Source organism: Styela clava, chromosome 2 (genome assembly GCF_964204865.1).
Source record: "Styela clava chromosome 2, kaStyClav1.hap1.2, whole genome shotgun sequence".
Classification (NCBI taxonomy): domain Eukaryota; kingdom Metazoa; phylum Chordata; class Ascidiacea; order Stolidobranchia; family Styelidae; genus Styela; species Styela clava.
The window spans coordinates 15,799,148-15,814,846 of NC_135251.1; positions in this window are offsets into that span (position 1 = coordinate 15,799,148).

Below are 15,699 nucleotides of genomic sequence, written 5' to 3' on the forward strand. Positions count from 1 at the left end.
GAATCTACTAAAGCGAATTATTGGCCAAGTGGGGGTGGGGTACGGGGCGTAATTAAACAATACCAGAAAATGATGTCGTCCTAAAACGTCTCGATTCTAGTGGAATATTACCGCAGAAATTGATCCTTACAAAAATCTTTAATACGCGAAACTATGCCATGACTAATCTGTTGTCAAAATTTCCGATTTGAACAATAGGTGTCAGTCAATGAACTGAACGTCAATGAGTTGAAGGAATTGTACAGTTCAGATTTGAACCTTGTAGTTTTGGGTATTTATATTTAAAGGGAAATAAACAGAGAATAATTCAATTAAATTTGTTTCAGTTCCTAATTGTTCTTGTTTCTGTACAAATTTGATCACCACAATATTATGATCAACAGTGCGTGGTTAGGCATTTTCAAAAGCTCCTTTGCGAGCACTTGACAAAACATGATTTATTACTGATTTGCGCGGAAATAAATAAGCAAGAGATGCACGGTGGATGAGAAAGCAATGGCAGTACTTAGACAAAGAAACATTTCATTGGTATGGACTTTGTTGTCGATCTATTATGTGCTGAACCCAAATTAATTGGATATAAAATTAAAATTAGTTATCCTTTTTAGTAGTTAAATAAATTGAAGACTAATATGACGAAAGAAAAACACAGCATCAATTTATCTAACATCCAGCAAAAAGAACAGCAAATTTCGTTTCGCAAAGTGTAAACGTTTTCTCCGTGGCGCCCCCTGGAGATAGACAAAAGGTAAAAATATATCTACCGGATTCCGCACGAGGTCCAGATGTTTTTCTGAAACAGTAGCCGTTATGCTACTATGGCTACTATGGTTAATTTCTGCCAAAATATGGACTGATTGGTCGAACGCAACTTAAAGATGGTCATTTTTTTACCAATGACTAGGACCATATATTCGAATTTCAGTTATAACGATCGAGTTTATAGCTCAATATAGCAAACTAGAAATAAATAAAGACGATTTTGTTTTCAAAAAATTTAAAATTGTACGTTAGAATTTACAAAATTAAATCACTTTCAGTGATCATCGTTAAAACGGAAGTAGCCTATTTATTTATACGACATGAGACGTTATTCTCCTTTAACTGTAAGGAACAGTTTGTGATGATACGGTAAGATATTTTCCTATGAAAGGCGTTACCTAGAATAAACTAACTTAAAATAAGAATTCATAAAACAATATTTCTGATGAACTTTTAATACTCTAGTTATGCACCATACAAGAAATCTGGCTCCAACCATTAAATTCCTGAAATTCTAAATTTATTCCCCATGCCTACGTTCATGGGCATATTTAGAATTGTATACAGAAGGTATGTTGAAATCAAACGCAGATAAATTATATATCAAGAATTGGAATACAATTATTATTTCCATATACAATAGTTCGGTTTCGTGTATAGGCAATTTTGAACCTCTCATTTTTACCGGCGACTATAATAGCACAACGATAAACACGTCATTAAAGGTAAAACTGGAAATTAGTTCCACAGTACTGGCGTAGAATAATGAACATCTCACGCAAAGAGCTTTAAACACGTCCATTATTCACTTGGGTTATTAGTGGCTTAGGTGGTTGTTTAGTAGTATCATCTTATGAACGAAAATAGGTATATTTAAGAGCAAGCCAGATTGAATAATAATAAAAGTTTTTCAATGAGCGAGAGCTAAATATTTTCTGTTTCTTTAATATGAGTTTTTTTCATTGAATAACATTTATACGAAAAGTTTGTTATTATATCTCCAATATTGACTGATACTTCTGCGGTATTGAATGAAAATTATTTTTTCATCCAAGATGTATACAAGGGTATCAGAAAATAGTTAAGGGTTTCCCTTTATCATTAGGCTGTTTTTAAATTTTGAGTCTTCTTTATTTTTTTTTAAATTTTTTGACTATATACATTACTTCTGATTGTGGTTTTATGAAGTATTTGACAATAAAATATATATACTTCTGGTCAAGCAAATATGTGATATATTGATAATGCGAAGTAGAAAACCAAACAAGATAAAGTTGTGCAAACATGACTAGCAGTGTTACAATTATAAAGATAATCCACTGTTATTTCTGAGTAATAAATTCTATTAATATAATCAAGGCGCAATATATATATATGCTAATAATATATATAAGACTAGTAAAGGCATGTAGGATGTAGCACCTACGAATGCCGAAATGAAAATATCCTTAGATATTAGGGTAATTATCATGCAGAAAATAGAAGTCAAAATGTTATGGGTGTCAATAGGTAATATCAAAGATATATTCAAATGAAATCAAACGCATAAACGTAATAAATATTCGAATCTTCTTTATCCGAATTAAATTAGGGCCCAAACATTGACATTTAGGTTTGCAAATTTATCGCAATTTCCCAACTTTTGAATCTCCAGGTTTCATTATTGGCCAAAATTTGAGGCACATGTATGGATTGCGATTGACCACATAAAGGCGGTTCCATCAGTGCAGATAGTTTTCACTAAAGCTTCAAGCAAACTTCACTGTTTTTTTTGTATTACGTAAAAAAATGACCGCAAAACGTTCTTAATCCTTTAAAAATATTCTTTCCGTAAAATGCAATCTTAAACGCAGCGAAAAAATGACAACCTTCAATTACAGATCAATTACGCTACGCGGTCCCCTGCTATTTAAGGATTCGTCTATAATTATGCCATAAAGTTGACTAATTGGCAACCACCATGTGCCACCACACCTTGCGCTGTTTATACATCGACTGTTCGTTCAGTTTTTTGACGCCACTCTGTCAAATTATTGGTTTCAGAAGCGTTCGTGTATTTAAGAAAATATATAATTGGGGGTTAGTTGTGCAAATAATCTCCTGTCATGGGAATATTCTATCTCACCCTGCGTTGGTGATGTCATTCTTAACGTCTTTTCACCTAAAGCATAATAATATGTTTCTAGTTTTAGAAACTTCAAATTTTGTGGCTTTTGTTGTCCGACAGGTACATTGTTCTTCCCATATAATTTAAAAACTAATAAAGTAACTTTCAGATATTTATAAAGCAAAACAAAGAAATGTAACAATGTCTAATGTAATGAATATTTTCCACATCATAGGTGACATATATATATATATATATACATGTATATATACATAAAACAAAAACTTTACAACATCTATGTTCCAAAAGCCCTGAAAATTAGCTTGATATTACCACGTACCTCGACAAAACGGGGGTTGTTTAGTAGGACTTTTAAGATAAAAGAATACATATCTACCTGTCCATCAATTCAACCTGGCTAATAATATTATAATATACAATACAAAGCTCTGTCAAAACACTTTGACTAATTATAAGCTGTTACCATCATATCTCTAGGTTATATTTTCGTCTGCGCACCATCACTATTTCCAATTGTGCGCTCACATATTTGAAAAGCAGTGTTGTTATAGGTAGATGATAGCTTGCTTATTCAGTCGGTCAGTTGGTAATTTTGCAAAAACATTTAATGCGAAATTGTGAGAATAAGATCCATCCACGTCAGAATAGATTTATTGACCAGTAGTATAATTATAGACATTTTCCATTCTGTATTACAAAAGAGAAACACCTTTTTTAGATAAGTGGGAGGAAGTAGCCAAATCAAGGGAAGCGTCAAGTATATCTAATCATTAATGTCTGCCAATATTTTCAGTATATATAAAACTTTTGCACTAAATGACTTCCACGACCAATGAATCTCAACAAACAATTTTACAACTCACAAATCTTTTCAGGCAGAGTTACAAATTGAGCCGTGCTTGTAATTAACGCTCGATAAATTCTAGAAAACTCCTTATTTCCCAGCTGAAGAAAATCGATTTATGTGAACTAAGTGTCGTTCACCGCCCATGAACTGAAAAATGTTCAATACTCCTAAATTAGAATAATATTTTTTCTATCTACTTGACGAATTTGACGAGTTAATTAATTCAAGTTTATATTGATTGCGAAACTAACAGCCCAAGTTTAAATAAAAACTATCTGAATAACTAACTGATTCTATTTGTAATTGAATTTTATATGTGTGTATACGCGCGGACAAAAGCCACAGACGTGCCTTAATTAAGTTGCGGAAATACTATTGAAAGAACCTTCCCACGTGCTGAAAGGGAGTATAATAATACCGCTAATATAAGTAAAAAATCCGTTAATAGAAGAGTCCGCCAGAATCACAGCCAATCGTAGACGATGTTTTCCAAAAATATCTATTCACGATTGACACACCTACATCATGTATAAGAGATGGCTTTTTCTTGGAGCAAAAGTACGGAAGTAACAGGATACATCCACAGATTTGAAATAGGTGCGAAGCTGCCATGAATATTCTATAATTACTCCTACGAAAATGAGAAAAATTTATTTAACACTTGTTTATCTTGTGTTCAGTTTTTATTTCGGGCCACCCTGTATTTTTTAGACACTGAAAATTTTGACCTGAGTATAGTTTATAGTTTACTCTATTTGACGGTGAAATCTGTTACTTTTGGTGTGAAAATTTTTACACACTGCGAGGAGTAGCTGTAACTTTCACTATAAGTCTCACCACTGTCTGACCATAGCAACTGATATCGGTATGGGGCCGCTGGGTGCTCAGCTGAGCACCGCGTACGACAAAACGTTGACGAACTGTCACGCAGCGAAGCAATATGCGAAAAATTGGGTGAAATATTGACCCCCTCAGGATCCAAAAAAAAGGAAAAAAATAGAGTTGTCCTATCGCCTTCCTTCATTTTTATGTACTGAAAATTTAAAATCGATTAGTCCATTAGGTGCAAACAAAACGATTCTCCAAACCCCAGCCGGAACAACATGAATAAAAATAGGATTTCTCTGTTAAGAGTGGGTGATAGATTAGTACAATTCGTGTGAAATTAGCATAATATGTTTATGTGAATATTGAGCAGGTATGTTTGTTAAAACGTCATTTCACTGCGTCAATATCATAGCATACCAGATTCTAAATTTTGGACCGTGCTCGAAACTGAGTTTTGATTAAAAATAATAACCGTTATGTTTTCGTTATTATTTCAGTTTATAGTTGTTGTAGAATATCATATAAAGGAAGCCGCGGCCTGGTTTTGATTGTGTTATTTATACAACTGTGTGGTAATTGGTAGGGATGGGACGAGTCCGGCATTACAAAGATTCGACGAATCCGAGTAATAGGTCAAGGACTCGAATCGAATCTGCCGAGTCCGTGACGTCATAATGGAAAAGCACAGAAACGTGTTTTTGACCATGCTACAGCATCGTGCTCTCACAAACATACGTCGTAGCTCATATTTTTTGCCTAATGGTTCCGCAGATAGCTGTTGAGTCATTTTAAATATATATTTTTTCTCTTTTTTTGGCGGCCATAATACAAACGTAAACGTGGTCAATGTGCGCCTTGGCTGTGAACTGGATTTCCAGCCCACCTTGCGTCAATTCTGGGCGGCTATTCAGAAATTCTTACATGTCAACATGAACAATAAAAAGCTTTCGACTACAATGCTTTCCCATAATTCCAAATATTTCTAGCCGTAAATTTACTATGTCATGTGCGCATATGGTAGAGAAATGCCTCTCGTCGTCAATACAATGTAGTACATCTACTTGCAATTTAGTAGTTCATGTAAACGTTCTAAAACTATCCATCCTTTCCATTGCCTTTTTAGCGAAAGGATTCCACGCAATAAACTCGATTTAAAATAGGTATTGATGAGATTCCCCATTGGGTTGATCCAGAACATGTTTTATTTTTACGCAAATTAAAAACTCAAAAATATTGCAATAACACATGTTTTATTGTGTACCACATGTATACCAAACAGAATAGATAGTTTGAAGGCGACTGGCGCAACATCATTCTTATGAGCGATCAATAGTTTTTAACTATCATTATATTATCTGGATATCTGTCTTCGTTTTATTAGGAGTGTTTATAATGCACACGAAGGATATTGTTACAGATCTAACCTTGAATTTTACTAGTTAAGGTATGTAGTGGGATTTATAGAGGCAAAAGTACAAACATAGGCGTAAATTAGTAAAAACAGAATTGATTATGGACTCGGTAAAAATGACGTGGACTCGAAATCGAATCCGAGTCCAAAAAATGCCTGGATTCGACTCGAATCCGAGTCCGGATCCGAATCCCGGCCCATCCCTAGTAATTGGATATGTATTTACAAAATCTATTTACTAAAAATACAACGTATCAAAGTCTCGTCTTTCATTTACATACAGGTAACTGAATTGTTTCTTTAACAGAGTTATTTTCGTACAGCGCACGGAAATTTCAGAAAAAATTCCAATATTCGCCGACACATATTACATAAATTACGGACTTAATTGAGCTAGATAGCTATTTTCAAACCACCATGTTAATATAATAATATAGTGCAGATCACGATTAAAGTTGAAAGACGCATTTCATGTTCCAATATGCAAATTAAGTTAAAAACAAACCAAGATTACACCCAGCTTATAAAATGACTGATTACATGTGGGCTACTTAAATATAAATAAAGTAGAAAACATCGAAAGAATTTGATAAGCTATGCTAAAAAAATTGTTATGTCTCCATCTGTTTATGTTTATAAAGCCATAAGTCGATTGTTTAGAAATACAAGCTAGATAATGTTGGATATCGCTTATCCAAACAAGTGTCGAAAACTGTGAGTTGGGTGTGTTTGTTGTATACACTCGTTGTTCTGCACGTATTATCTAGAAACTGATGATCTGTATCACACAAATATGGTCACGGACAAGAAATGAGACAGCATTCTTTGGTATAAGCATTGTTTTTTTGAGGGTGTGACAAGGCGTTGTTTTACAAACACGATTCGACACGTAAACAAATTTTTCGGCGAAAGAGCTTCCACAGAATTTCATTTTTTTTTTAATTTTTGGAAAATATTTCACAAGATGTCTCACGCATCTGTTCATACAATAAATTACAAATATATACGATTCAGCAGTTAGCGAGCTGTCCTAGCGCAGATTGCAGACCTCAGACACAACTCTCAGTTATTTTGAGACCGGAAAACGGTCACGAACTATGCTACGCGACATCAAAAAGATAAGTAATTAATTCAGTTACATCGAAGGTACAGAGAGAATATGTGGAACGCATCATTCAGACTCGATCGTGTATGATTTGACTATAAGCTGTATCTGGTAGTGATCTTGAATGTACGTAAAAATATTTATTGTTGGGAAGTTTACCTTTGACCTTGTTTTTATAATAATAATATTAATGAATGTGAAAAATTAATGCTGATCAAATTGAACAACACACTAGGTGTCACTAAACATCAACAAAATAAAACCATTGCTGTAAACTCATATTTTGAAACTACTGCTGAATGAGGGTTGATGGACATTTTTGACTATGCCTGAAACAGTCAAAAATGAATTGCCTTGGGTTTGAACTAGCTTCTTATTGATTAATTATTATTTAGACTATAACTGTATGCAAATTTCCTCGATTGCGAAATCAACCCACCCTCTAACCTAATTTGAAACGCATTAGTTTTATCGACGTTAAACGTCTGTCCTTATACTGTAAATGTGGGAAAATGCAGTGAAATTACCTGTTCGAGTAATTCTCTAACTATAAAAGTCATACCTCGACCTCGTACCCCACTCAAAGCTATGTTCCGGAATAGTATGTACTTAATACTCGTGAAGACAACTGAAGTACAGTTACTATTTTATACTGTCTACAATCCACCCCTCAGATATCATTCAAATAATTTCATTGAACTCAGTTAATCGGGGTCGCGCTGAGTACTTGAAAATAATTTTTTGCGATTGTGTCGATGGTTCGGTCGATGCGTGGAAAGGTTGTATTGAATTACATCCATCAAAATCGTTTATCATTCCATCAGGTGCAATATATTAGTACATGTTTTTAACTAAACGAAAATTTATTAAACAAAGAATGGTTGCTTTTCAAATATATTGGTAAAATGTACAATCTAATTAGTTTTAAATATTCCCACGTGGCAGCAACTTTGTTTGTTTTTCTAATTATGAGGATTGCTGCGTATCAAGGTACGAAATGTTTTTTTCAGCATAATTATAGTACATAAAATATTAAGTAAATATTACGCGTATCTACCGTTAATCGACCAGAAAGCCAGGGAAGGATATTACATCTACCTTCCGAATCAAATTTTCATGCACATAATCAAAATACCATTGGCGTACAACAAATGGACAAATACAAATATAACAAGAAAATGCAAATAATAAGAATTTTTGACTCGGTCGCATCCATGCATGAATCATATCCTATTGCGTGGATAAAGTATGTACTTGAGTGATGCTTCAATTGCATAAGAATGCTACAGGAAATGTTTTTTTTTGAAATCAAATTTCATTCTTCCAAAGATTAAGACAAAAATAAAAATAAATAAGGCAGAAGATTTCTGATTTTAAGCACAGACAACTCAAACATGAAATGAATCTTAATCAGGCTATCGTGTGTATCGACTGTTTGAACATTTTAATATACAGACTCACAATAAAATATCACTCATTTAATAACACAGTTTGTATTTATTTCACTTAAGCTTGCAATGGCTTCAAAGTACAGACTTGCTTAACACCTTATCCTGATTATTGGGCCACAACCGCATAGCAACAACTCATCTTGCTCTCTAAATGACATCTGAAAATTTGGACTTAACAAATGTCATCCTAATGACGATAAGGGCCATTAAATTTATCCTTACTCTTAGCTGCTATTTAATGATTAGCATCTGCGTATTTCTTTCACTGCGTAGTTTGACGAAAACGACGATGCGGTGGGTTAGCACTTTCTCCTGCACTTTGCCGTACTTTATTATAATTCCTACAGCAAAAACAAAACAGCTATAATACATGATAAATCCACGACCGGCATCAGAATCACGTCGCAAATTGTTTGCCAAGCTCACCAGAAATAGATAATAATAGCAATTGTTGACTATTAGTTTGCAAACTTTGGACCAACGATAGAATGATTTTAAAACACACGATTACTCACTGATCAACCACGAAGTAGGTTGTTTTTTAACTAGATAAGCCGTCGAAAACAAGTTTTCATTTTAATATTTCCTTCGATTTTGATAAGAATGTGAATGAATAGTCATGAGTATTTCACGTAATAACTTCGTGATTGAGTCATACACAAAGTTTCTGACTATCTTTTTCTGTCAATAATACATCCATATATGGGAAATCCTTTTCAAAATATCGTCAACACTGTCAATTTACACTACACTGATCCTCAAATTGAATGCATCCGTAAAATATATTTCAAAATCCAAGGCATTCGCTGTATCTCAAGTAACTCTCGCAGAACTACCGTAAATTGGCGATAAAAACCATTGTGCAGAAATATTACACTTTGAATTCCTTTTGGCGGAAATTCTCACTAAAACATGTTCTCTCGCCTACAAAATGTGGTTTGTATGGTACTGTCAATTATAGTTTATCTTGCGGGAAGACGTTGAATAAAATTTCCAAAAAATTCCGTTACATTACCGTTGCCCATCTGTGAATTTTACTTTACACCAATTTAATGTACATTAGAGCTAGAGACATTAGCGTAATCAATATTAATTATTCTCATAAATACCAGAACTCGTTTCTAGATACATTACCAAAAAAATAGCAAATTCACTGATCTTTATATGTAATTCGGTATGTATTTTGCTGTGGATATATGGTTCATGGTTTGGTAATTTATCATGGAATATATATGAAATGCATTATAAAGATAGATACATCGCAATCGTCATGTTTGGTCATTACATAAATATTCAAGATGCTGCATTTTTGCATCTAGTATATGTTACTGTTAGAAAACATTAATTAGTACATTTTGTTTACATACGATATTGTCTTGCGTGTTAACTATATGATATTCGATATTGTCTCTTAAAATATTTATTGAGTAAAGTGTACTTGCCCTGGGTCGGTTCATTTGCGTTCAAACAGTAAAATTTTTTGTTTGTTTCTCTGCAGGTTTCAATGAATTACTATAAATTAGTGTCAATGGCTATCTATTACAATGCTGGTGTATCAAGTAAAAGTAAGAAACTAAGAAAATGAACAAATGCAAATCTTCTCACAATTTACCATCAAATTAACTCAAAAACAGAAATGAGAGTTTTTCGTCAATTGATGATGATGTCGAAACTATTGTTGCTAATAGCGACACACCAAAACTTTGAAAGAAAATCTTCAGTTATATATCCATAGTTTCATCATTCATTTCTTTACATTTATCCATACTATATTTTCATAGTTCTTTATTAAATGACACTCAGCACCCACTATTTGAGTGACAGAACTCAATCCTTTGTACGTTATTATTTACGGTAAAATACAAGTATTTAAGTAAAATACGAGTTTAAATTATTTCTAGATTTAGATTATTTTATGGAAACATTTTAAATACGATTAAAATTTTCGTCTTCTTGCGCCCCTATTCCATCGGCGCCCAAGCTTGGCATACCGTACATACACCACTGATTTGAGGACTAGGTTTGCGAACCGGGTGTGTAATGATGGAGACAAACAAAGTGTTGCAAAGTTTCATTCCTGGGCACAAAAAATCCCCCCACCACCCAATTATTTCTGATAATAATATCCGTGGCTGCGACATATGGTTATTAAATTGTCTTCAAATATCGTTAAAGACTCAAATCGATTTTTATCACAAACATCACTCTAGGTAAGTGTTTTGCAGTGAGAACAATTTACAATTATCAAGTACACCAATTAAAGGGCAATAAAATTAATGGTCCACTCTGTGTATTTTTGGAAATATCTCTAGTGAATTAAACATTAGCTAATATACTTTATATAAAAAATATATCCAAAACCCTCAATTTTTAGAGTTCCTTAGCAACGCAACAATTCTCGTTATTAGCCTAGTTTAGACGCTCAATTTAAAACCAGTTTGCACCACGAGAGGGAGAGCGTCATATTCTGCTAACGGACTTTCTGCTACCGAATTTGTTATGTTCAAAAAGACTAGAGTTCCAGGTACACCAGGTTGCGTTTTTCAAGTAAACAAACATACAACAACATACATACAAAATTGAGCAAAATTCCACTGGAAAATTCCATTGTTTACACACGATTTATGATCTATTACAGCGGTTCCCAAACTATGGGTCGCGACCCACTGGTGGGTCGCAAAAAGAATCTTGGGGGGTCGTAAAAAGATGTAGAAAACTTTGATTAATTATACTGGTTATCAGGATCGGTGGCGACTCGAATACGTAAATCTTCAAAAAAACAAAAGAAATTAAATTGAATTTAAATTCTAATCTGTGAAAGTTTCCTTTTTATGATCTTCTCAAAGCAATAAATATTTGCTACACAAAGAATGACCATGTGGCTCTTTTACGCATATCAGTTTTGTACACTGTACAGCACTTCCTACCGTGTTTCCCCGAAATTTAGACAGGATGTAGATTTGTTTTTTTTTCAAGAATAACGCTATGTTTTTTTTTGGGAGAGGTCTTTTGTGTTCATTTATCAATAATAAAATTACATTGTAGAAAATCATGAGATTTTTTTAATAAACATTATATAAAAACCAACATCTATTGGTTTTATTTATATTTCCCATACAAAAATCATGTGACAAATATCATAATTGTGATTGTGACATCACACAATCTTGAATAGTGGTGTAATCTTCAACTTACCTCAGGTCATTGAACCTTCCCTCTCCCACACATTTTAAATTTATTTTAAGGGTAGGGATTGAAATTCTTTTTAAAAATCAAATTAGGTCTTATTTTCAGGCCAGGTCTTATTTTCGTTTTCTCCATCAATGTTTTATTAAAGTTAAATGGGTCGCCATAAGCTGTGGTAATAAATAGTGGGTCCCAACTCTAAAAAATACATAACAAATCCGACAGCTTGTGGGTTGATTGGTTGTTTTCACTTGAAAATTTCACGCCCACTGTATGTCGAAGAAATGATTCACACTCAAAACTTATTTCTTCCATTGGATTATACGACAAAAAGTTGTGGATTACACATAGTTCCAACATTTAGTTAAAATTGATCGAATATGCCATGGACATTGTTGTGGGTCTGCCTAAAGTATTATTACAAGCGAAAGGCACGTTTTTATGACATCGGAACAACCATTAAATTAGCAGAAGCTTGTTATATGTACTTCTAATACAGCTAACTGTGATTAAGCTTACTAGCTGTTAAATATGTATTCCGGTGTTATTTATTTCGTTTTATTAATCTTTTTAATGCGGCTATATTAAGCGCTTCCCATACTTGCAAGAGGGCTTTATCTGAATCCGGTCCGATAATCAATAACTATCAGTGCGTGGCATTTCAACGTGATGCATTATACTTTGGTATAATCCCCTTATGATTAAAATACATTTATACGCTACTGAATTATACAATATTTAAGCTAGAGGATATGGTTTGGAACAACTCTAAATCACATACATGATTTTATATAATTAATGATGTCGTCTTGTTGAAATGCTGATGTGAAATCTGAACCATTTTTATCTTATATAAAATATTTTTTACTTTAAAAGGATAATCACTATGAATATATCCGACATTGTTTCAAACCAGAATTCTATGAAAATTGCTAAACTTTGAAAAATATCAATATCCATATTTTGAATGGGATACCACTTTTTCTGTTGACCTCACTTAGCAGTTCAATTGCACGGACGTTGATGACGAAAAATGCTCACGTGGGATTTATTGCAACGGCGCACAAAAAACACGAATATCGAATTAGGGATGTTTTCCCGATTTCTAAATTTAGTTCTAGAGATCAGTCAAGAACGTCGGCGAGGGCGGAAATACAACCGTGTCTTATCACGATAGGATTAAAGTAAAAAATGTAAATCCACTAATATTGACGTATATATTCGAAAATATGATACATCATTTTCAACCAACCACTTTCATCATTTTAGATTTGAAGAAATATATCAATTTTATCTGAGTAGATTTATAATTATCCATAGCAAGTTTTGTCTCCATTATCCATTTAATATTCACAATATAGTCTTATATCAACTACTTATTTTATAGGCTATTCGCAACTAATTTATCAAATATCGTACCCGGATACCCTACGATTAATTGAGTTACTACATGTTTTTGTTTGTTATCCTGACATCGAACTGGAGAAGACACGACTCTGTAGATCGATAATAAGATCATGTCGTTTTCTATTTTCTCCGACATGCAAAGCATCGATTTCAGCATGAAAAGTGCGGATTACATTGTACTTTTTGCACCAAATTAAGAATCGATTTCAATTCACATTTCAGGGAATTAGTAAATATTATGGCTACGTATGTGATTGATACTAAAAAGCGTTTCACAGCGTGCCCAATTGATGCCTCATATTTGACGACGTGTAATAACAATATTGATTTTTCATTGGTAAATTCACTCATCTCATTACGTTATACTGCGCAAATGGACAACGTTAATTTTATAGTAACTCGACCATCAAATTGTATTTTCAGCCATCATAGGATTTGAGGATTTGATGAAGCACTAAATAAAATATATCATAAAACTGACAAGGCTAATTAGAATAGTGCATGTGGAGAAAATCCAATTGTCAGGATTTCGAAATTTCTTTCAGTCGATAAAAATGCGTAATGCATATTTTGGACAACTGCCAAATCATGTTGCTCATTAGTATGTGTTCGCCAAGAAGAAATGATATGAAATATAACTTGAATATACGCCGTGCCTATTATTAGAATATTATCTGTTGATGATCTGACCTGAGTTACATAACTTTTTGGAAACAAAAATTAGAAAATGGGATCGGTGGAGTGCTTCGTATCGCCTAAGACAGAGTGGGACGTCCAACCTTTTTGGCCGGAGGGCCACATGTAGTTTACTAATAATTGCGCGGGCCACTTAATATGGTAGTTAAGTTCTAGTTTTGCTAAACTGTCTACAGGTTAATAAAAAAAATACCCTCACACCAAACTTTCACAATTATTAGAACAATAAAACTATTGTTTCCCAACCATTGATGGGGCGCAATCAGAGGTTATTTCCGAAAGTTTCGCCAAAGACAAGCTAAGACGCTTGATCGTTTTCATCACATCTCCCAACAAATCAATGCCTCTAGTCGTGCCCCCAATTGGGACAATGGCTGCGGGCTTTACGGTAATTTCAAAATCACCGTTAACTTCCCGCACGAAGATCGCCGAGCAGTAGACTTTATGTCAGTGTTTTCGTCAAGCGCCAAGGAATACGATAAAAACAATTAGCACTTATGCCCCAACCAGGTTTGATCAAGTAATATTTGGTTAGTGATAAAATAGAAGAAGCTTGTCTCACAGATAAGATAACGTCATATAAAATAATAAAAAATCAAGTTGGTTTCGATTCAACATGGCACTCATGGCTCGTTTAAAGGGGCTGGCGAAGCGCATTTCGGAAAAATAAACAAATCGTTTGCATCACATCTTTGTATACTACATCACTCAAAAAATAGTTTTACTCATTTTTTTTATTCAATTCCGAAAGTACTGCGTGGGCCACTCGAAATGCTTATGCGGGCCACATATAGCCCGCGGGCCGCGGGTTTAACGACCCTGGCCTAAGACGTATACAGAACTTATTATATCAAACCGAATTCATAAATCACGGATGATTCATATATGACTTAAATTTATGGTTTTTCGTTTGGAGTCCGCCAAGATAAGTGAATTGACTCAATGACGGGGGGACACGAAACTAAAGTATATATTAAACGATACTTTTGATATGTAGACTGATAGTATTATTTCCGAGGAAACGTGTTGTGGTCCCATTTCTGATTTCATATCCCGAAATTGAAACAGACCGTAACTTTCTCGTTTGATCTGCCTATAAAGAATTTAAATATACATTTTAGATATTATATTTCAATTAATCGAAAAGCCAAACTTCGCAGTTCTTGGGGAATAGGTTCCTAATTTAATTTGCATAATTTTGAAGCATTTCTTCGCTACAATCTCACTACTCGTTACGTGCGTTTATAGTATTGAAAATAAAACGTTTAAGATCAAGTAAACTTATGTATATGATTATTTGTCAAATTACAAATTCTGTAAAAATATTTACTTCTGGTTTTAAACGTATAATGAATTTATGATTCAAATAGATTACGTCATAAAAGTGGGTTTTAAACTAGTATGTTTGTGTGCCGTTTCCAAGTCGAATAATAACGTCTCAATTCATTCATTGCACATTTGTCATAAATGTTAATAAAACGGACAGGTAGAAGTTACAATGATATGCGATCTCTAAATATTTATATAAACTAGGTTGCAATAAAATATAGCACAATGTTTTACGACCACTCTCCGTGGAAAGAGTTTATCAATGCTAAGTTTTTTTGAGGTATTCGCGACACAATAACTTTAGATAAGAGATGCATGATGTGCAAAATTTTTTTTTTCACATACTCAGAATTTTCATATTTACACTGGTGGACTCGGGTTCTTTACTCAGTGAGCCGTTTGAACACACGCTGCCCGAGCTGAAGAGAACTTGTTTTTGGAAACTGATTTTGGATGCACGAAAATTAACCACAATTCAATACTACATTGAATGCCCACTACATATTCTCATTTAAGGTGTCGACAATGGTTGCAAAGCATTTGAAATAA